We start from the raw sequence: 21191 nt of genomic DNA on the forward strand, positions 1-21191 counted from the left end.
CTAGTCAACCAGAGAAGGACAACTGAAGTGGAAAAAGGGATGTGTATCGAATCCTTGGGATCCGTCAACGTCGCTGCCAAACTACCAAGGTGTTTCCGACACAAACTGGCTAGGCCATCCGTTGTTAAAACACCCTCTCAGATTAATAAAGTCAGTAGAGCGAGGGGGTGGGCGCACCCAGCTTTGCATGTCTTCGCTTCCATGTTAGGTGGATGGATGGCATCTGATTGTGAATCTCTCTGGGAACTCGACATTATGGTTTAGGTACATTTCTGTGTGTTTAATAAAATGCTTCATTTGTTATTTTGTGAATGCTAACAGTAAGCCACACACAGCTTTTCTTTGGTGACGGTGTTTTCCTTCTGCAACTTTCCACTCGCATGCGCTGTTAATCTGTTGTTTATATAAAAAAGAAAAAATCCAGGAAAGTAATAATATTAGATGCCAGCAAGAAAATAACAGTGATCTAATATTCATAATAATAGCAATTACAGCAACATTTACAGCAGCAGCAACAACAACAACAACGATAATAATAATATAGCAGTGCTTTTATGTGACTTATTGTTAGAATTTTGTGGCTTTTTGAAAAGATATAAGCCTATATTTGTTTACTTCTTACATCCGTTTGTGTATCGATGTGAATGCATGCGCATGCCTGTACCTGTGCATGCGCTTGTGTGCTGCAGGCTTTTTTAGATGCGCCTCATGTGGCAGCCCTATGCAGCAGTGCAGCCCTGGAGGACTGCAGCAGACTGATTATGGAGCCGTCCGGCTTCCCGAGGCTTCTACTTGACAGGAGCGGCAAACCGTATGGCTGGCTCGTTGCCAAGAAACACTGAGAAGCACGTGGTGGGTGTGGGCTAGAGGGTGGGGTGGGGGGCCTTTTCTAGACATACTGATGCAGCGTGTAGGATGTCACCTGTGATGGGGATTCATGCATCTCTGAAGTGCAAATTCACGTATCAGAATGAATAAACAATTAACGCAATTCCCAGCGTAGACCGTGCACACTAATGCAAATGTTGATTTTTGAAATAAGCAAAGAGAAATTCAAATCCCATGAATGGATCTCCTAGCTATGCCATGTGAGTCAACAGAGCATTAAAAAAAATACTTCCTGTAATTTCTTATGAAAAACTTTGCTATTCTTTTTAAGATTAAAAAACGTAACAGTAAAATACACCTGACTTATGGAGAACTTGTACTTACAAATGGACTGCTGTAAAGCCTGTTATTTTAACGGTTCGGGTTAAATGCTGTGGTTCATAATAGCGAACACATGCACTACTTTGTGATGCTTGTGAAATCATTGCACAGCTTTGGTGGTTCATCGGCTCAAGGTACAGTACAGTACCATACGTAGTTGCTTTTATTTTTGCTGCATAATAATAATTTTTGTATTATGTATTTATTACTATTTTTCCGACTTACCGACAAATTTGACTTAAAGACAGGCTTAGGCACCCGATCTCATTTGTAACCTAGGGACTGCCTGTAATACAGAATTTGCAGGTGGAATGGATCTTTTGGTTAAAGAATCCATGTCTGAAATGAGGGAGCAGGGAGGGAAGATGTCACTGGCAATGGAAACGAGAACTGCATACCCAAAAGAAAAAAAAGCATCAAATGCCCCCTTTTGCAGAACGTGTGGTGAGAGAAACTCAGTCAAAATGCCTGGGATTCGATGAAACATCCGAGGCTGTAAAAACTGATCCTGGGTGAAGCTCACAGAATAGCACAGAGCAGGCAGGATTCCTGACACGTGTCTATGAAATGTGGATCTCCCAGGGAAGGTGCACCGTCTCAGAATCCCATACATGCTGCTCTTTTGAATGCCGGTAGACTGCAGTTGAATTCCATCTATGCTGATTGAAGTTCGTTAGTTAGAATTGCTGCAGTGATATTTTCCCCTCTTGACACTGCCTTGTTACAGGGTGTTCTATAAACCCGAAGGTCCAGTATATGAGAATTATACTTCAAGATTCATTTAAGATGATTCTATCTAGAACAAAAAGAAAGCAAAAAAACCCTGGACATGGTTTAAAATGGCGAGCTGGGCTGTCACCTTGGGACTGACTGTGTTTAGCATGTCACATGAGAAGATCCAGACTCGGATTCCAAGGGGGGAGGTAATTTCCACGTTCTTCCGGAGGCACATGGTGGTGGGATCTAAGGTAGCTTTTGTCATGAGGAATGTGTGTGAAGAAAAATACCTGCCATATTGAATAAGGAGAGTTATATTTTTTCACACATAGTTTGGTACAGGTGGCTGTGGGGCCTGCAGTTTATCAAGCCAAAGGTTTAGCAGGATGTGAAATGCAGGAGAGATTCCATTAATAACAGCCTGTTTATGGAATTATGCAAATATAGAACATATTTACATTTAAAGAATTTTAACAAGGCGAGGTGCCAAAAAACATATTACAGGACACAGAATCTGATGGAGGCTAACAGAGAAAACGTGATCGGACGTTTGGCTAATTTTCCCTGTCCTGGATATCACAATTTGCTGGGCCATAAAGAATATCATGCGGGTTAAATTTTTCCTGAAAATTGTTGTAATTTTGTAGTGGGTTGCAATCACCTGCGCTGTCAGCTATAATCCACTTGAGAGGTGTTTATTTGAAATTGCATTTAAAACATTCATTATGAATAATTTTTCCTCAGGCAGAAAGTGCAACAGCAGTCAGCGCAACAAGTGAGATGTTTTGGATGCTCGTTCTCTCAACCAAAGCGGGCAGCATTCAGATCATTAACAAACGAGAGGAGCAGCCAAGCAACATCTCTTTTAAATCGCTCAATTTTGTACAATAAGCTGTGCTACTTATATGTTTTAAACATCCCCTTTAAAGCATTGCTTTCTGGGGTGAAGAATAGACAAGGTGACAAATGCCTTTAAGAGAAATTGACAGCCAATTAACTGAGCAACGCTGTCTGTTTTTGCCTGTGCCCCCCAGGAACAGACAAACACGTGCCACAGGGAGTGGACATGGTGCGGGTGGCATGTTTCTGTTCGGATTTGAGTTCATTGGGGGGGCATCGGATAGTTGGCACAGTCAACGTAAGGACCAGTGCGCCCCCCACGCCCCCCCCCCCGATAAAAATGAGAGGGAGGTACTGGGTCTTGGCAAGCGATGAATAGATTTCCTGGTGATGAAATGAAAGCAAGGCAACTGCTGGACATCTTCCCTGTGCAGACGTCCAGCGGACTAGTGGGGAGAAAAGAGAGGGGCTTGGAAGAAGTGCTTGGGCACGGATGGGAAGGAATAGAGAGATGACGGGGGGTGGATTGGCTGGCGAGGATACAGATAGTCGCACATGTGTGCGCATCTGGGTGGGTGTGCGTGTATTTTGGGGGATTGGGGCAGGAGATGAAGGGGTTGTGTTGTGCCAGGGAGTGGCGCCGGGCAGACATTTATTTACGATTCGTTTTGATCAAATTGCTTCGATTCGACATTTTTTTTTCCAGGATTGGGGTTGGTGTGGGGGGGGGGGCACAGATAGACAGGCTGGCACAGGCTGGAGCGGCGCCAAGCCAGCGCGGGAAGGTTGCCACGGCGGGAGAGCGAGCGGAGAGGGAGAGGGGAGGACGAGAAAAAACCCAGGCAAGACTTGGCAGGGTTCTGCTACAGCTCTCTTTGTCTGTGTGCTCAGCTTTGCGCTAAGGAAATCCAAAATACCAAGGGTGTAAGAGCTCTGCTTCAATGCTAAATAACAAAACCCAAACAAGACGGAAAAAAAACTACTGTGAAATATTTTAGGGAGCAAGAGGGCGTTGGGCGCGATCAATGTAGCTAATGTGCTCTTCATCAATGGCTCCAGGAAAACCAGTGTCTTGGTTTTTTTTTGGCTTTGATTTCTTTAAAGAAGCAAGTCACTTCATCCAAGGGGACCACGTTGATCAGAACTGTTGCTCTTTGTTGCTTCGTAAGCGAAACGGCCAGTCTTTGTGCTTTTTCAAAACAGAAGGAATCACGAAAGATTGTTATGGGTCTTCAAGAATAAGGAATCCTTGTGTCCAAACAAACGGAAAAAAAAAGTTTGGATTGTGCCGGCTCATATTTTCAGTAGCTGGATTCTTGGAAGTTGTTTTCACCCTTTTCAAAGTTTGGCGATCGTCAAAATTGAGTTCCATAGTCAGGCGACAGGTTCCAAAAGGAACGACTATCAGTTTTGACCACAAAAACAAAGTAGGGTGACCTTGCTTGAGTCCGTGAGATATCTTCTGCAAGTCCATAATGTTTCCAGAGGAGAAAATATGTCACTTGAAACTTAGATGTTGCTGGACGTAAGCTTCCTATGGAATCCGACTATGAAACTATTAGAAGAGTCTTACCATTAAAAGGGCTGAAATACTTCGCTGTCCCGTCGGAGAAACATGGCTTTATGCAGGATGGGAAATGGATTTTGTTCGTGCATTGTTGTGGTAGAGTTGGTTTTTGTCGCCTGTTGCTGGAGAGATGACTATTGTTGAGAAGGCCCAGTTGTCTTTTCCGTTTTCTTTTAATTATCGAAAGATTTTTTCTTTTTTGTGAGGGAGACAAAGTATTCAAATCCTCTAAATAGATACGTGGTGTCTGGCTTTTGAAGACTCAGGTAAGATCCACAGTGTGTCTGCTCCCTATGATTAGAGATCTATTCTCCCATGGGGGAGTAAAATGCTGTGGTGCCACCATAGTGGTTTGTCATTCACCTCTTCATCTGTTGTTGTCCTTTAGTTGTCCATGTGACCTGGTGCTCCGGTGCCCATAGAGAGGACGGCACTTTTGATTGGGTAGGTGGGGCAGGGTGGGGAGGAGCTAGTAAGATGTTTGTGGACTTTCCACAGGACCTGTTCCATCCCACCACTTTCCTGCGAGTTGCTCACTCTTCTCCTTTTCCCTGAATTTCTTTTGGTGGGACCTGTGTTCACATTTGTTCATGGGATTGTCTGCTACACATATATATGAAACGGCAATGTTGTGGAGGGATATGTTGTTTCGTTCTTCCGTTTTGGTAGTTGAATAATTGCTGTGTTGGTTTCAAAGTTAATCTTGAACCATTCCCCAGATAGATCGCAATTCACCACGTGTATGATGTTGGGCACCAGGTCCTGGTCAATAGACTTAATACAGCACAATATATACAGTACAATATACAGTGTGACTATATTCTCTTAAAGCCAGGTAGTAACTGATTGTAGTAATTTTAAGTTCAGTGTTGGCAGTTACAAATGACTTTAGGAGCAAATGAAGAACACTTATCTAGCAGGTTTATATAAAGGTCCTGAAGTGTAGCAGCCATTTGGTGATGGTGAAGCCTCCCCAGATGTTCAGCTCATGATTCTTCTCATGGATCTTACTTGGCTTAGCACCTCGCCCAGTGAAATAATCACACCCACTGGCAGCTCTGTCATGCAGGAATGACTCAGCTTTTTCTTCACTAGCACAATCTTTAACCTTTGTCTGTGACCTTAACTAGCAATGTTTAAGTTAAACACGCGCCTGTTAGTTCCCTGCAGTGCAGACACCGCATTGCGTTGCATTTGTAGACGTGTAGTATTTCCCTCTGCTTACCTCTCTTTTGCCTAAAAACTCAAGGTCAAATTGTTCTGATCTGTGATGTTCATCTTACCTAATCCCAAGCCTAGACATTTTGTCAGGCACATGTTAGACAATGAATGTTATTTGAATTGCATAGCTAATTATAGCTCTTATGGGGAAAGATGACTAGTAGTAAATTCAAAGTTGGTTTCAGAGACAATAAACTATGTGATGGTTCTTGATATTATAAATGAATTAGTAGCTTCTTAATTACTCAGGTTACAGTTTCTCACATTCTTTCACAGCTGTGTGTATTTTCTCTGCCTGAATGTCCTCTTTCTGAAAGTGGTTGAGGTAATTTGTACACCTGCAGTTAATTTTTTTTACCTGTATGGCATCCATCGCAGGAACCGTAATGGATAGCATTGTGACCTGAGGACACACACTAATTGCCCTAAGACTTTTAATGAAAAATCAGCCATTAGCAATCATACCCAGTGCAACATTTTGGCAAATTCTTTTGATGGCATGCCTCATGTCCAGCATGCCCTGAAAGGCTGCAGCCATCTTAAAGAGAGGTACGCGTGTCCCTGTGCAGACAAAAGAGCAAGGTTCCTGTTACGTCCTAATGATCACCAATCAGCAATCTTCTGCCTTCGAGCTCTGGAACTGTGGGCCATGTCTCAAATATATACATGCATGTTAAACGAAATTAAGGCCCATCGCCTCCCATCGTGCAGATATCTGTCTCAATTTGTCGCGCCCCAGTAATGATCTGGGCCACCGCCAGTGGAATGTACGTAGAATTTTCCCCGAAGTCTGAAACAGCAGTCACCTTTTCCATATCTGAGAAAGATTATGCATTATTTAAGTGGATCGGGGAGAAGACATTCACACCTGGGTGCATTTTAAAACAGTGAATGAGGTACCTTTATGTGTGTATGTGGATGTTATGCCATCTGCTAATACAAGTTGTTGTGCCTGACTGTACTACACAGTTTCTCCCAGGACAGAGATCGAGTAGGCAGGGAACGTTATTACATTGCTTAGCAGATGCCAGCGATCTTCCATGGAAGCTTATACTGTCCTCTCTAATGAACTTGGTGCTGCCAACTGAGGTTCGATGTCCAGTTCAGGAGCACAGTAACGGTTCCCAGCATGCCCCCCCCCCGGGATTTCCGCCTTCTGCTGATAAGTGCAGTATCTCATCAATCCACACTTATTTCCCACGTCTACGTCCGGATCCTAGTGTGCCACCTGAGATATCATCTGGTGAAAAAGACCGTCCCTCCATAAAGTTGGCCACACCTTTAACACTCACACCTCATGTGAAATGGATGTCGTCAAACGAAAAAAACTCTGATAGGCACAGATAAATCAGTCAATTACTCAAAAACATTGACAGCAGATGCCCAAATTCTAATATTGGGAATAATGGTTATTCTATGGTTTTATTTGAGAAGGCAATCAGAGTACTCCTGGCATATAAACAGAGATAAAAATCTGGTTGTGTATTGATGTTGATTTGTACATATATTGAATACACATAATGTATTAATTACCAGTGCATCTGTACGACAGTAAATGAGTTGATGATGGAGGACAGCAATGGGAAGAGAAGATGATCTGGTGAAGCAGCTGTTAGAGGTGGGGGGGCGGAGCGTGGGCCGGTGCAGATGTACAATAAAGGCAGTTTCTCTTTACAGAATGTTGCAAAACACTTGCCATCCTTCCCTGATTTTTGAAAGGTGCTCAGAAAAAAAACTGCTGTTCTTCTGGCTCAGTTTTAATGACTTAAACAACATCTGTGTTTATTTACAGCATACGAGACGGAGGATCTGGCCATTTCGTTGTAGCTATTTTTTTCGTATTGTTTGATGCTAAATAGATTCCTTGTATTGTCGACACTAAATTGAAATAAACCTATTCTGCAGTAACACGTTAATACTAATTCAAAGTGATAAATTGATTTCTACTCTTTATTCTGAGAGAATGCCGTACTTTAAATTGAACTCTTTATTTGACCATTTTTCATCATCACAATCATGAAATAAATTAATAATACCGGGCTGAATTTCTGATTACTACAAAGTCTATATGAGGATGTTAATTATTACTGTGGACTGTGAAATGGTTTAGTACTTTGCTGACAAATGTTATCACAAAGGAGTATATAATAGTATGACAGATTAATCTGTTTGTCAGATTCAATAGCCTGCATTTCTATTTTTCTGGTTAGGAAAGGAACAAAGTATTTTCAGCTCAAGCTGGTTGCTAGTAAAAACGAAAACCGATTATGTTATTGCTATAACCCAAGAATTGTCATGCAGGTAAACAATGTATCCTGCAATGAGGTGTGTCACTGTCATCTGTCCCTCCTTCCATGGCCTCTCATTCGGGGGAATGCTGAGGCCTGAGCCCATCCCTGGAGGCAAGGGACACCATGGATGGGATGCCTGTCCATCCCAGGTCACCTTTATGCATTATTTGTATTTGTCTATTTCCAGTCGGTTTGCGAGACGTCACGAGATCTGGTACGGAATGATGGAATAAAACCTGCATTTTATTGTGAACCGTGAGTGTCACAGGCCTGTTTCGTGCCAGTGTGAATTTCCCAGAGCTTGCGGCTTATTCTCTACTCAGATGGGGGGTAACATGGGGGGTAACCTTCCTTCCCAGTCATGGGGGGGTAACATGGGGGGTAACCTTCCTTCCCAGTCATGGGGGGGGGGGGGGGGGGGTGTAACATGGAGAGTAACCTCCCTTCCCAGTCACTTGGGGGGGGGTGGTAACGTGGGGAGTAACCTTCCTTCCCATTCATTGGGGGGGTGGGTAACGTGGGGAGTAACCTTCCTTCCCAGTCACTTGGGGGGGGGGGGGGGGGTGGGTAACTGGAGAGTAACCTTCCTTCCCAGTCACTTGGGGGGGGGGTAACGTGGGGAGTAACCTCCCTCAGCTGATTGCTGACCCGGTGAGTTTGCCTCAAAAACTGGGCCAATGAAGTGCCTTTGCCTCCTACATGCATTGGCAAATAACCAGATGCAAACAGACATATGATGGTAGTATTTACCGCTTCCCATTCAGTAAGAACTTACGCATCTACTAGCGGAATGCAGCAGTTGTTCTTTTTATGAATTATTATGGGTGTTTAGGGTTACGGTTGGTAATGAATCAGTCTTTATTGGATAAGTACTACATGTATGTGGAATGGTTATATCCAAGCCCTGTGAAGATGTGCAGCGGCTGTGGAGAGCTCACTGCGGAGGCTCTCGGCTGCCGGCTTGGAGCTCGGCCCTGTTCTGCCCTGGGAATAAACACACAGCACGTGCTCCGCTGAGCCGAGAGCAAAAAGAATCCGAGGTGCTGTGCATCCCGGGTCCCGGGCTGCCTCTGTGCCCCCTTTCGTCACTCTGATCTGAGAGCCGGAACAGACCTGGGGGAGGTGGCGTTCTGAGCCAGGCTATCCTTCATGAAACGGGGACAGAGAGCTAAAGCTCCACCCACCAGTGGCTGCGACAGACTGTCAGCTGTGGGATGAACCTGGGCGCTGCCATGACTAGTCTCTCACTGCCATTACTTGGTCATATTCCTGACTTTGGTGCCTTTTCTGTTATTATGTGCGAGTTGAAAAGGGTTCCCGTACACGCAAAATCCCTCTCCTTCTTCCTGCCTCGCTCTTTTGGTCTCCCCTCCATCCCTTCCCCCACTCTTCGCTCTGATTGGTGGAATTAACTCTGCAGCCTCCTGCTGTGAATAATTACTTTTGATCCAATGCGGATCCCCTCTTCTTTCTCTCTCTAACAGTCTCTCTCGCTCCCTCGCCCGCTCCTTCACTTTTAACACGCACGTGTGCACACACGCGCCCCCCAGCCCCCCCATTCCGTTCGCCGGGCCAAAAGGCTTTATTGAAATGCGGACATTGTCCCCAGCAGCTGGTCGATTAGTGTGGGGGGGGGGGGCAGCTGAGGGGACCGAGGGACTGCTCTGTGCCGCGCGGCTTTGTTATGGGGAGCAGGGTGAAGGTTGGGGGGGGGTCTGTGTCGTAGCTGATCATTTCTGTCTGTTCCGTCCCCAGCAGGACAAAGTCCCCGCGATGCTTGATGACAGCCCTTCTGCTTTCATGTCCTCCATGTGCCTGCAGGGGGGGGGTAGGGCTGCTGTGCCCCTGGTGGGTGTTAGCCAGGCCGCATTATGACATTATGATTTGTGTGGGGGGTGGCGGTGCTGTGAGGTTATGAGATCATGACAGGGGTGAAGATTCTTCGGCGTGTGGAGTGCAATCAGGTGCGCAACGCCACCCCCAACTCCCCTCCCCCCCCCCCCCCCCCCATGCCCATCACTGCTTAATCACACTCGGGAGTGTATTTTTGGGATGGAGGGGGCTGTGAGAGCCGTTCTCTGGAACGCCAAGCAGCTGCTGGACACGGCACACTTTGGCACGCGCTCAGTGCGCATCGGGTCCCCGCTGGACAGTCAGCCTGAGCTTCCTTCTTGTTCGGCTCGACCGGCTTGTCTGGAGCCATTGAGTCCGGAGCTAAGCGGAGCGCTACAGTACTTTGATATGCAAATGATCGGAGAGCTGGGAAATCTCACTTTTCATCCCTGCCTGCAAATTGAGCTGTCTGCCGTTTGAAAGGTGAAGGTGAGATGGCCGGCACCCCATTGAAACATTTTTGAGCATAGATGCAAAAAACACCGACTCCAGGGTGAAGCCAGCGCCCGGGAGCCCTCGAACCTGCCCCTCGCGCAAGGTCACCACGCCCACTGCCGATTTTGCAGCTTCAGTCGAACCCAGGAAGTGACTGATTTTATGTTATGAATATTCATGCTGCGCTCTCCCTGCGCTGCGGTTAATTTGTGAATAGCTCATGCATCGCATTATGTATGCACTTAACAAAAGGCCCACAAGGGTCCTGAATATAGCATGCATTTCATACATGGCCTTCGCATTGCGCTTCGTGCTGACTGAAATTCCAGGTCGTTTAATTGATATTTATAAATAAAGTTAATTTCCTAGATCAATGACACAACAGCAGTGGCCCACACGGGAGTCGAATCTGCAGCCTCACTGTCTGTTTGTGTAACATTTATAGAATCTGCTAATATATAAACAGCTATGTTAAGATGTAAAACACAGGAGACTGAATGACACACTTTTCCTGGAGGCTCCGGCATGCAAAGCAAAGTGATTCTCTTTTGTTGCAAGTTTTCCAAAAGCGCCAAAGTGTGCACCAGCTTCGCACGCGCGGCCGGGCCGACGGCGAATGAAATTATGCCGGGGCGTAATGCAATCGCAGATCTCAGCCTGATGAAATTAGGTGATGGAGGCACAGCTGGACCATTTTGCGCGATATTACAGCGGGAGGAAGCCTCTCGCGCACTTAGGAGGGCGTTCACCCAGGGAAATAACGCCAGCTCCTCATTTGCATCACAGCGATTTACCGCTAGCGAGAAACGAATGGGGGGGGGGGGGGGTGGGCGTGGCATTATTACAGGTTTTACTTAAATGCCGAAAGGCTGACGTATGGCAGAGAGTTGAGGTGTGTGGTCTCCCATTTGGTCTGCCACGAAAAATCCCCAGATATTGTCCGACTTTGTTGATGCGCCAACGCCTCTCCAACTGGCCTGATCAGTTCAGACAATTCGTCCGCGCTGATATAGATGAATGTTGACTTAGAGGAGGGTACAGGACGGTACTCTGAGGTTCTGATTAAAACTGAGCTCAGAAATTGTCAGAAGCCTTACCAGACACTGTTGAGAAGGTCCTGGAACTTTTTGTGCCCAAAAGGGAGCCTTTTTAACTCATACTTACCCAAGTTCAGCATTCCGGTGCAGTAGTACCGACCTTTGAATAGGGGAAGGGCATTTGTTCCTCATGGATATTCAAGTGCGCCCTACCAGTGGCAGCGAGATCACAATTTGCATATTTACCCTTTGGTATCAAGCAATCTGTTTGCTCAATACATTGTGACAAACTGCTAAGGTGTTGATCTGAGATAATTGAACGCGTCAGACTCCGCATGGCAGAACAAAGGATGAATACCCGGGGACGAGGCTGGCAGGTGCTTTTAACGCAATTATCTTTTTAGGCTACTTAATTACAGGTAGAACCATCTGCACTCAGCTACCACCATTCTGCGGAAGAAAGTCGATGATTTCCGCATGCCGAGATCCCGTCGCTCGTCTGAGGCTGTGGCCGTGCTTGACAATGGCATCCCGCATGGATATTTGCCCACAAGATTGTTTACATTCACCAGGAGCAGATGCACTCCAGGGAGCCCCGAAGTTTTGCCGGTTTCTCGAGAGGCCCAGTTTTCCCGTGTGAGATGGCAGTAAAGGTAGAAATCAGTTGGGCTCCCTTTCGCTGAGGATTAAAGGAAATCCAGTCTGGTGGTGATCTTTTTGTTCATCCCTCTTCCATATGGAATACTTAATATTTGAATTAACACTTGGCTTCCTTTAAAAATGATACCAATTATAACATCTAGCTGTGAAATACACACCGTGCATGCCGATGACCCGTTTACAGTCGTAGCCTTAATGAACTATTTTGAAAGTCATTAATGACGTTGTTTCTCACTATTTGCCTTTTGTTCTGTAAGCACTGTCAGGCAGCTCTCACTCGTTCTTGCAGTTCTTCGCCATTCTCCGAAGTCCATTTGTCTCCCAGCCAGTATGTCCTAAAATCACACAGACAGCCCCCACCCCCCAGGGGCGCCGTAAGGGGGAGGAAAGCTAGGACGATTCCAAGGGCCCCTGAGTGACAGGGGCCCTAAAAAATTAGGAAAATAACTGGATTGGTTTGGACTGGGGGGCCTAATATGATATGCTTTCATGGGGCCAAAAATCTCTAGCAACGCCCCTGCCACCCCCCCTCACATGCAATAGTACTGCTGTTTAGTTATTTAGGTGATGTTATCTGCAAAGCGACCTAAATCTTCCAGTCTTAAACCCAGTCGTACAGCTGGGGTTTACTGGACCAGTTTGGATTAAGTGTACTTCCCATTGGCTAGGCATCCGGTCTCTCCCATAACCTGTATTACTCGATCACTACTCCCCCTGCTGGCCTTGCGGCTTCAGACGGGCTGGGGGCCCGCGAACGGCTAGCACGTGACAGCGGGCGTGCCACGGGAGTCTCGACCCTGGCCATCACGCTTCAGCTGTCCGCTGGCACTCACGCTGACCCCCGCCTTTGTTGTGGAATCTTTTTTTTTTTTTTTTTGCCAGAGGAAAATGGATGCCAGTTAATGGATTTTCCCATTCTTCACTGGATCCACTGAGCGATGTCTCCTCAGGCTGTTCCTAAACTTGATTTACAATTAAGCGCAGTCAGGCTGTTTTCTAATGATTTTGAGCCGAGTGGGTTTTATTGCACTGCTAAGCTCTGTTACTAACCCTACCTCCTGCCCCCATCTTCCCTATGGACATCTGAAATGCTTTGTCCTTTTTTTTCTCAGAGTGAATAAGGCCTTTCCATCTATTAACTCATTTTGGCATTTTTACGATAATGCCTAATCACTTATACTCAAATATCTTCACCATCACACGCGAATGGATATATTTATACAGTTGGATACTCATTTAATTTCTATACTACCTATTTTATTTTTGGCTTTTAGAAATATCCTTTTAGGCCTTGGCTTTGGCCGGCGGCTGGGCTGTTCTTGCTTAAACTTTGACCCTGGCGGGGGTTTTGTCACGTGGGGGGGGGCGGGGTGGCCCTGGGGCTGTCCTCGCACGCAGCACGTGTAATCTTCTTCCAAACAGATTTAGGTCACTGCAAGTAGGGCAGGACTCGCGATGCTGCTGCTGGTGAACATTTAAGCTTTTTTTTCTTTTTCTTTTTTTTCTTTTTTTGTAAATGTTGTCTTGCTGATGGGAGACACCATGTAGCTGGGGAAGGCAGATAGGAAGAGAGCGAGAGAGAGAAAGAGGGAGTGAGTGTGCTGGAGACGGGGAGAGATTGTAATTGGAGAAAAGCAGGATATGACGTAATGGTGGCGAGCATGAATGTGTTTTGATTGATTTTGCTGGCTGGTAATGTTCCTCGGGGCTCGTGTGTGCCGGGTGTTGAAGAGACCGTTGTGCGGATTCAGTGTGCCGTCTCTCAGTCTATAAAACGCATATTACAATAGATCCAGACTCTTTTCAGGTGAAGTCCTTTATGGGAAGAAGAGTCTCGGGTACAGTCTCTCTGGTATTAATGCTGTCTCACTCCACTGTCTGCCAGCATCACATTCAGCATTGGAAGTGCTGTCATTACTGGATCATTTATACTAGTATTTGCACGTACACGCTTACATTTTGCCTTGCATGGGCTGTTGGGGAGATGAGACAGTTTAGTGGTGCCAGGCGGCCTGTTGTCGATGCGTTTTATGTTTTGCCATCCTAGTAGTGTCCCGCGCCAGGCCCTCCATAGCCTGCCCGCCCAAGACCTCGCCTGTGGGATTCACCCCCAGGAAACTGCTCCACCCTCTGATCTCAGTGCAGGACGTATCTCCCTTCTCCTTTACGCTGGCAACATCTCCCATCTTCTGCATATGCAAAAAACGCTTCTTTTTTTTTATCCATGTAACGCGCTCCGCTTTCGTCCACTGAATCTTAACATTTTGTTTATTCGTAAAAACCGGATTTTTAAACTGCAGCAGTCATATTCTTTGCTCTACAGTAAGACGGCACAGTCCCAGAACATGTCAGTGATTATCCCGGGCATCAGACGATAAGTGTCTATAGTAATGAGAAATGTTTGAGTTTTTCACAAGTCTGCCAACTTTTTTCAAATGCGTTCTCTCCAGTGTTGTGTGTGTTAACTTGCGGCAACGCTAAGAAATCACAGTCGGTTTTAATGAGAATTTGCAGCCTTTATCAATGTCAGAACATCAAAGAGCAGCATTGTGTTTTTAGTCAGCCAAGGCGAAGGGGCGGGAACGGAACTTTAACAACTTCCTGTCACATCCCACGCGAATGTGCTCGCCGATTGTTGTGTTGTTGTCTCATTATTCTGCATTTTCCATGGAAGTTTTTTTCTTATTGTTATTACATTTTCCTCTTGCCCATCTCCAGCTTCACTAATTGTGCAAAAAATATGCTAGGTAGATGAACATCAGTGGACCACCTCTCGATGGGATATTTTGTGTTAAGATCTTCTGTTGGAGGCGGGAGTCCTTGTCGACTGATTCTTCATCACCCACGGTTCCTTACTCTCTTCTCATTCCACGTCTTACATTCTTTAGCTCCTGTTGACCCTGTTCACTCTCTAGTGGTGCTTTGGACCCTGTAGTCCATGAACTCCCTGGACCAGCAAAATGATGCACTTTATTTCTGCCCTTTAGCTGTTTAGCACATGCAAATGGCAGACATAGCTGATGAGCAGACATAGTTACTAAGAACAGATGCAAAAAAAAAAAAGCAGTGGAAAAAAAAAATCACAACAAAGATGTATTAAAACCATAAAGTGTCTAAAGATGTATTAATGTCATGTTCTTTTTCTTTGAAGTGTACACTGAATCGCCGGTAATAGCAGGCTCCATTTTAACTAACTGCATTTAGGAGTGTGGTTAGTTTGTAATGACACCATTTTGTTCAATGTTTGGCGTATTGAAAATGCATAAGTGAAATTACGTTAGCTAATGGCTGGGAACCGTCACCGTTACTGCAGACTATTGCCGCGAGACTAGGCCGTTCCAGCCCCTCCCCCCTTCCCACCAAGGTGTAGCCAGATTGCGGAGAAGCTTTGAGGGAAACCTACTGGAGCACCTGACAGGATGAGCCCACTGCAAGGGACTGGCTTCCCTTTAGGGCTGCACGATATCGCATCGTGATTTAATCACGATTATATGGTGCATGTGCAATAATCACCAGGGCTTTAGATGATGGGCGAAACATTTATGTTGATGTCGGCTTTTTGGTACTATACTGACGTTTACTTACGCCCACAATTTGGTAAGCAGATTAATAGCGCGCCTAAAATATTAATGAGAGGCGTATTGTGACAGCCATAAGTTAGTAATCTGTATAAATATGGCGTTTCCTTATGTGTATTAAATTTGGTTAGTGGAGCGTGCCGCATGCCACTGTTTTGGTAAATCATGGAGGTGATAAGCACTGAAGTGGCGGCGGAGAAAGGGACAGATCAGCAGCCACAACATCTTCTAAAAGAGGAGATATCTTGGATAAACAAGGTAAGAAAGATGTTGGTATGGCGGTGATACTTTTTGCAGTTTAAAGTCCCACACGTTTATTAAACATACCCATCGTCTAAAGCCCCAGCCGTAAGCACATCGCGGTGTGATATCGTGCTGCTTCACTTCCCATGCTGACCGACTGAACTAGACACTACCTCTATCACCGCTCACATCACTAGGCACCCTTGACGTGAATGAATGTACGCCTCACGCCATCACAAAAACGCCGTATAAGGCAGGAGGAAGTGCTCCCGGTCTGTGCAAAGTGGGGGGGGGGGGGCTCCTCTTTCCCCTTGTCTGTTTCTTCCTCCATTTCTCTCCCCGCAATCTGTCAGTGATTGCAGGGCTGGCATCTCCAGAGTCACCATCAGTGCCGGGGTAATGGTGTGGAACTGGCCAAGGTGAATGGTTATTACTTACTGAGCTGCTGATTGCTGGGTGGAGATTGGTGATCGCCTATTACTGCAGGGGAGAATAAAGACCCAACAACGGGTTTTTTTGTAAGATGTGGGTTTTTAAAATGTAGTTATGGGCACAGCGGGATGCCGTTAATGGTCACCATCGCCTAGCTCTCGACTTTCATTACTTTACTGTTTCACGGTCAAAAATAACTAAGTGTGTGAAGATCAGCAGGTTAATGTTCTTTTTTGGGTTGTTCTTATTATAATCATTGTGTAAACACCTTCAACCCCCCCCCCCCCCCGTTCAGTTCAGCTGCTGGTTTCGGCCTGTAGCTCCAGTTTGCCTCCAGTATTAAGGCACGTGGTGGAAATGACCGAGTTATTCAAGCTAAGTTTGCATGAAAATATTCGGAGCATTGAGTGGGCCAGCGAGGATCGTCAGGCATTTTTCATCTGGGAACACGCCTGTCTGGGCCAGCACAGAACCCAGAGATGCGCTCCGAATGTGGGGATAGAGCGAGAGCGACAGGACACTCCGCTTGTGTTTCGCGATGGAGATTTCCGGACCGGAAGCGGTCGCCTCCTGCTCCGACGGGCCAAACAGACGTGGAATCTGCTGGAGCGGCGTGAGTAATAGTGAGGCAGGACGTCCTCAAAGCCTCCCCACGCCTCCTGCTCTTGTTTCAGGTGTGAGTAGGCAGCATCCCCCACCCCCATACCTCTCTGACAGCGTGCCCGCCCTCTCCGATACGCCTCCCGCTACTTCTGTCATGTTTGTGTACATTCTGCGTGCCCCTGTTGTCTGCGCGGCCAGCGCAGGAAAATGGTCGTTTTATCATATGGCGAGGCTCTCTGCAGGTGCGATCGCGTCTCGCTCAGCACGGCGCAAGTTCATCCGTGTGGGCTAGGGTCCGGCGTCCTACAGACGTCTTCCCGTGATGCTCCTGTTTACATGACGCCCCCCCAGTCTGCACGAAGGACCCCCCCCTGCCAGCGTGGAGTGCGAATTGAATAGGATGCTTTTTGCGTCTTGGGAAACCCCGGGGCAGATATATGAGGTACACTCATGGCCCCTAATTACCCCAGTGCTTTGAGTCCTTTCAGAGCCTACCCGCCTCCCTTCCAAACCATCACCAATGAAACGTGGCTTTTTGGGGGTGGAGAGGGTGGGGGGGGGGGGAAGCTATCCCTGATGTGGCAGCACCAGGCTTTGAACCCTTTGTTGACGGGGAGCCCCAAAAAAAGGCTGAGTACACTCCCATTCGTGTCCTGGGGGGGGCCGAAGGGGCACAGCCTGGCTGGGGATGGCTGTCCATGGCCCCCAGGTGGTTGTGCTGGTTTGCTTTGTGGCAACCCCGGCCTCAGAGCTCGTCCATCACAAGCGCCCACCCCCCACATCGCCTCGACGAGCCGTCGGTCAGGACACAGTCTCCACTCAGACAATAGCCACTGATTGCTTCGCGAGAAAACTCATCTGACAGACGTGTTGTCGTCCTTGGCGTGCAAACGAGTGGCCAAAATGGCTCCCATCTGGGATCAGCGTGTACAGATTTAACGCTACATGACCGACTGTGGCTGGCTTGACTCTGCGGCCCTGCTCCCTGGATTCGGCTTAAAATGTTCAGAATTTAATATCTGATATTCTCTTTGGATGTTTGCGTCGACTTTGGTGCTGTGGAAAAGGATTTATTTGTGGTATCATGTGATATCAGACTTAGGCCCGGGTTATGGATTTGTGAGAAATTAAACAAACTAGAGAAATAATTACATCTCCGACAGCCGTGTGAATTTCTTCCCGTCATTTCTGCCAGGGCAGCTTTATGTTTGCATTGTTCGTTTTTGACGCTTCATTATTATTAAAAACGATTCGGCTGTTGGTTTTAGAATAAAGACCCCGAGACACAATTGAAGGGCTGGAATGTGCGTCCTGAGCCTCGGAGCGCTCCTCTGGAGCCCGACGGCGGCGGGCGGCTGCTTCGGCCCGCGGTGGCAGCAGTGGCTGGGAGGCGGAGCCCCGGCAGCACGTCAAAGGGAGCAGCATCGTCAGTGTGGGTTTATTAATCTCCCGCTGGCCTTTTAATTGGATTTATGGGGGAAGAGACGGTTTCGGTCACTGTGTGCCGGGCCTCTCTAGGGGAAGCGAAAGGGCACGAGATCCAACCTGGGTGACCAGGAGAACTGTATAAATTCCACTGTTGGGTTAAGTGTCGCTCTATGTTCTTGTTAAACACAGAACATCATACGGGGGCCTGACTGGTGTGAGGGAGCCTTTAGCTCATTTCAGCTGCTAAAACGTCTTTGGATGCTGCTCCCATTTTAGCGGTGAAAACACTGTCGCATCTTACATCTTACTAAAGCATAATTTACTGACAGTGTCACAGCACGTACTTTTCCCCAAATTCCCGTACCTCTAAGTTTTGGCGTCACAGAGTGATTCCTGGCGCGCTGCATGGGCGCGGATGTCCCCGTCCCTCGAGCTGACCCAGGCCGGCTCACCGTCCTCTCATGCCGCTCCCTCAGCCGACGGCATGCTCTCGCGACGGCGCACCCCCATGACGGCCGGTGCGGACGATCTCGCGCGCGTGCACTGCCCGGATACTCAGGCTGGACAGCATCTCATTCGTGGATGGTGCCCGTTAATAATCAAAGCGTCCGTATCACTGAGAAGACACAGCGGGACAGCGGCAGGGGGGCGCGGATTCTGGGACACTGCTCGTGGCGTTAGCGGGTCTTAGGCCGAAGTCTTGTCTCCCATCAAGCCTCTGCAGAGCAATCAATAGCACTTGGCAGTACAAAGGTTGGCTGCTTGTTCTGTACTTCGGTGTGGCTCTGAGGCACTTAGCCCAATGTGCAGTATTTTACTGGACACGCAAACACTCACACACAGAGGAGACGTGGCAGAAGACTGTATGTACTAATTCCCATCAAGCAGTCAGTCATAATGGGCCATTTTAATGGGACTCTCAGCTGCCGTGTGCAGAAAAGCCGGAACTACGGTAGCTCTGGTGTTCCGCTCAGCCCAGTCCTTGTCGTTTTACCCATTCATTCATTTTTAATATCCAGTGTTTCGTTAAAGGTCAGGGTTGCTCGGAACACATCCCAAGAAGCACAAGGCACGGTGCCGCTCCATCACGGGCAGCACTGGGTCACCAGTCTAACTGTGGGAGGGAATCGGGGAATGTGGAGCCGACTTACGGAGAGCACTGGGAGCACTGGGAGCAGATGCACGCTCAGCTGGAGCTGCTGGAAAATATGGACTAATTGTTGGAATTATAGCTCTTTTGATGCTTTGCTGCTTCGGAGAATAAGTGCCTGGATGCTGCTGGTGTTTTATATGTGATGCGTATTTAACAGTCCTGTCTCCGCAAGCGTGATGATCACTGGGCCTATGCACTGTCCAGCAGCCAAGCAGCATATCAGACTAAAAACGGTGCTCCTCTGATAGCAACAGCTATATATACAGATGAGCCAAAACATCATGAGCCCCCTCCCCACACGAAACAAAGAATGTTCTGTAAATGTTGATCTTGTAAATGAACAAATGTGTCAAGGCTTGGAGTCGACTTGTTGAATGTAGAATGAGCAGGGATAATGATCTGAGTGACTCTGACAAGGCTGAAATCATTATGGCCAGATGACTGGGTCAGAGCATCGCTGAAATGGCAAGGCTTGCGGGGAGCTCCCAGTCAGTCATGGTGGTCACTGGTCTGAGGAGGGAAGAACCATGAACCGCCAACAGGACACTTGGGTAGCCAGGTGCAGAATGTGAGTAAAAGCTATCATGTCTGGTACAAGCCAATAGCTGGGCTGCTGTGGCACACATAGCAGATAATTTTGATGATGATCCTGGGAGTAAGGTGGCACGACACACGGGGCATTGCCCGCTGTTGCATATGAGGCTTCGTGGCTGCAGGCTAGTTAAAGTGCCCATGCTAACCCGTGTCCACCATCGAAAGCACCTACAATGGGCATGTGAGTCCTTTGGCCCTGAATACGCTGTCGGGGAGGTTTCCTCGTCCTGTCACATGTGCGTCTTCCCTAACTTGATTGTGTGACCCTGAAGTGGAGCGGGGACAGTGGGCAGCTCTGGTGCAGCTGGGGGTTCATAGTCGGTAATGATGGGCAGTGGCCCCCACGCCTCAGGACGGCCCCCACCATGAAGTGCCAGGTGGCGCCATGTCGCCCGGCCGGCCAGCGGCGTGCACCGGCACGCTCTTCGTCCCTCAGAGTCAATTTAGAGCGTTGAGTCAAGATCCGGCGTGGCTTCAGGCTATCTGGGACCCTGTCTCTTTGCAGTCCTGCTCACGGCCCCCTGCGGTGGCTCCTGTGGGCGTCCACTCACAAAACGACAAGAGGCTTCTGGCATGGTCCTGTCAGGCGTACGTGGCCCGCTCCTGTCAAAACTCACCCTCTGTATCCTACTCCTTCCTCTTCCTGTCAGAGCCGGTGACGGCCAAGGCACCCGAGTGTGGAAAACACAAGGATATAGTTTCAGGAGAAAAAAAAAAACAGACAGGGTCATCTGAGCTGTGGAGGTGCTTGGGGGCCCCCAGGTTCGCAATCTTCATGAGGAGGGGGGGGTCATGTTTGTATTTTCTCTGCTGTTATTGCTGCTTTCTGTGCATCAGGCGACTGAAGTTAGGTTTCAACTGCACTCATCTCCCGCCTAGATCAGATAATTGCTGTTATGGATAGATAATATTTGTAATAAAAAAAGATGAGGATGATGATGGTAATTGTAATCAATGGAGAGCAGTGCAGCTGTGTATATCATTGCAGTTTTCACTGTGCTCTTTGAGAGAATTGATATAGTTTCCCTAATTGCTGCAGAGATGAGGCAATGTGTTTTTTTCCCCTCCTGCCAGAGCCTTTATTACTGAGAAGCTGGGGGGGATGGTGATGTGGTGGGGGTGCGCTCCAATCAGCATGAGCCAGGCATTAATGATACCGTCCCATTTATCACTGTCAGTGTGGCCCGGCCAGGGAGAAAGCGAGGGAGAAGGGGAGTGGGAGGGAGAGGTGGCCCATCCGGCTGAACTTGTCTGCTGGCTGTCTGCGCACCGCGACTCCCAGGCTCCCGC

General features: G+C 47.6%; 1 protein-coding gene across 2 annotated transcripts in view; it reads left to right on the forward strand.

Moving 5' to 3' along the window:
- The window catches only part of msraa (methionine sulfoxide reductase Aa), a 48157-nt gene that overhangs the window by 1836 nt on the left and 25130 nt on the right, over nt 1-21191 (forward strand). Inside the window, exon 1 of one of the 2 annotated variants that reach the window (XM_023831624.2) lies at nt 3629-4599. The exons of the other annotated variant lie outside the window; for it this stretch is intronic. The gene's annotated coding sequence lies outside the window, so the exon portion shown is untranslated. Of the gene's footprint in view, nt 1-3628; nt 4600-21191 lie in introns of those variants that run through there. 2 annotated transcript variants of the gene reach the window in all.

Source organism: Paramormyrops kingsleyae, chromosome 19 (assembly GCF_048594095.1).
Source record: "Paramormyrops kingsleyae isolate MSU_618 chromosome 19, PKINGS_0.4, whole genome shotgun sequence".
NCBI lineage: Eukaryota > Metazoa > Chordata > Actinopteri > Osteoglossiformes > Mormyridae > Paramormyrops > Paramormyrops kingsleyae.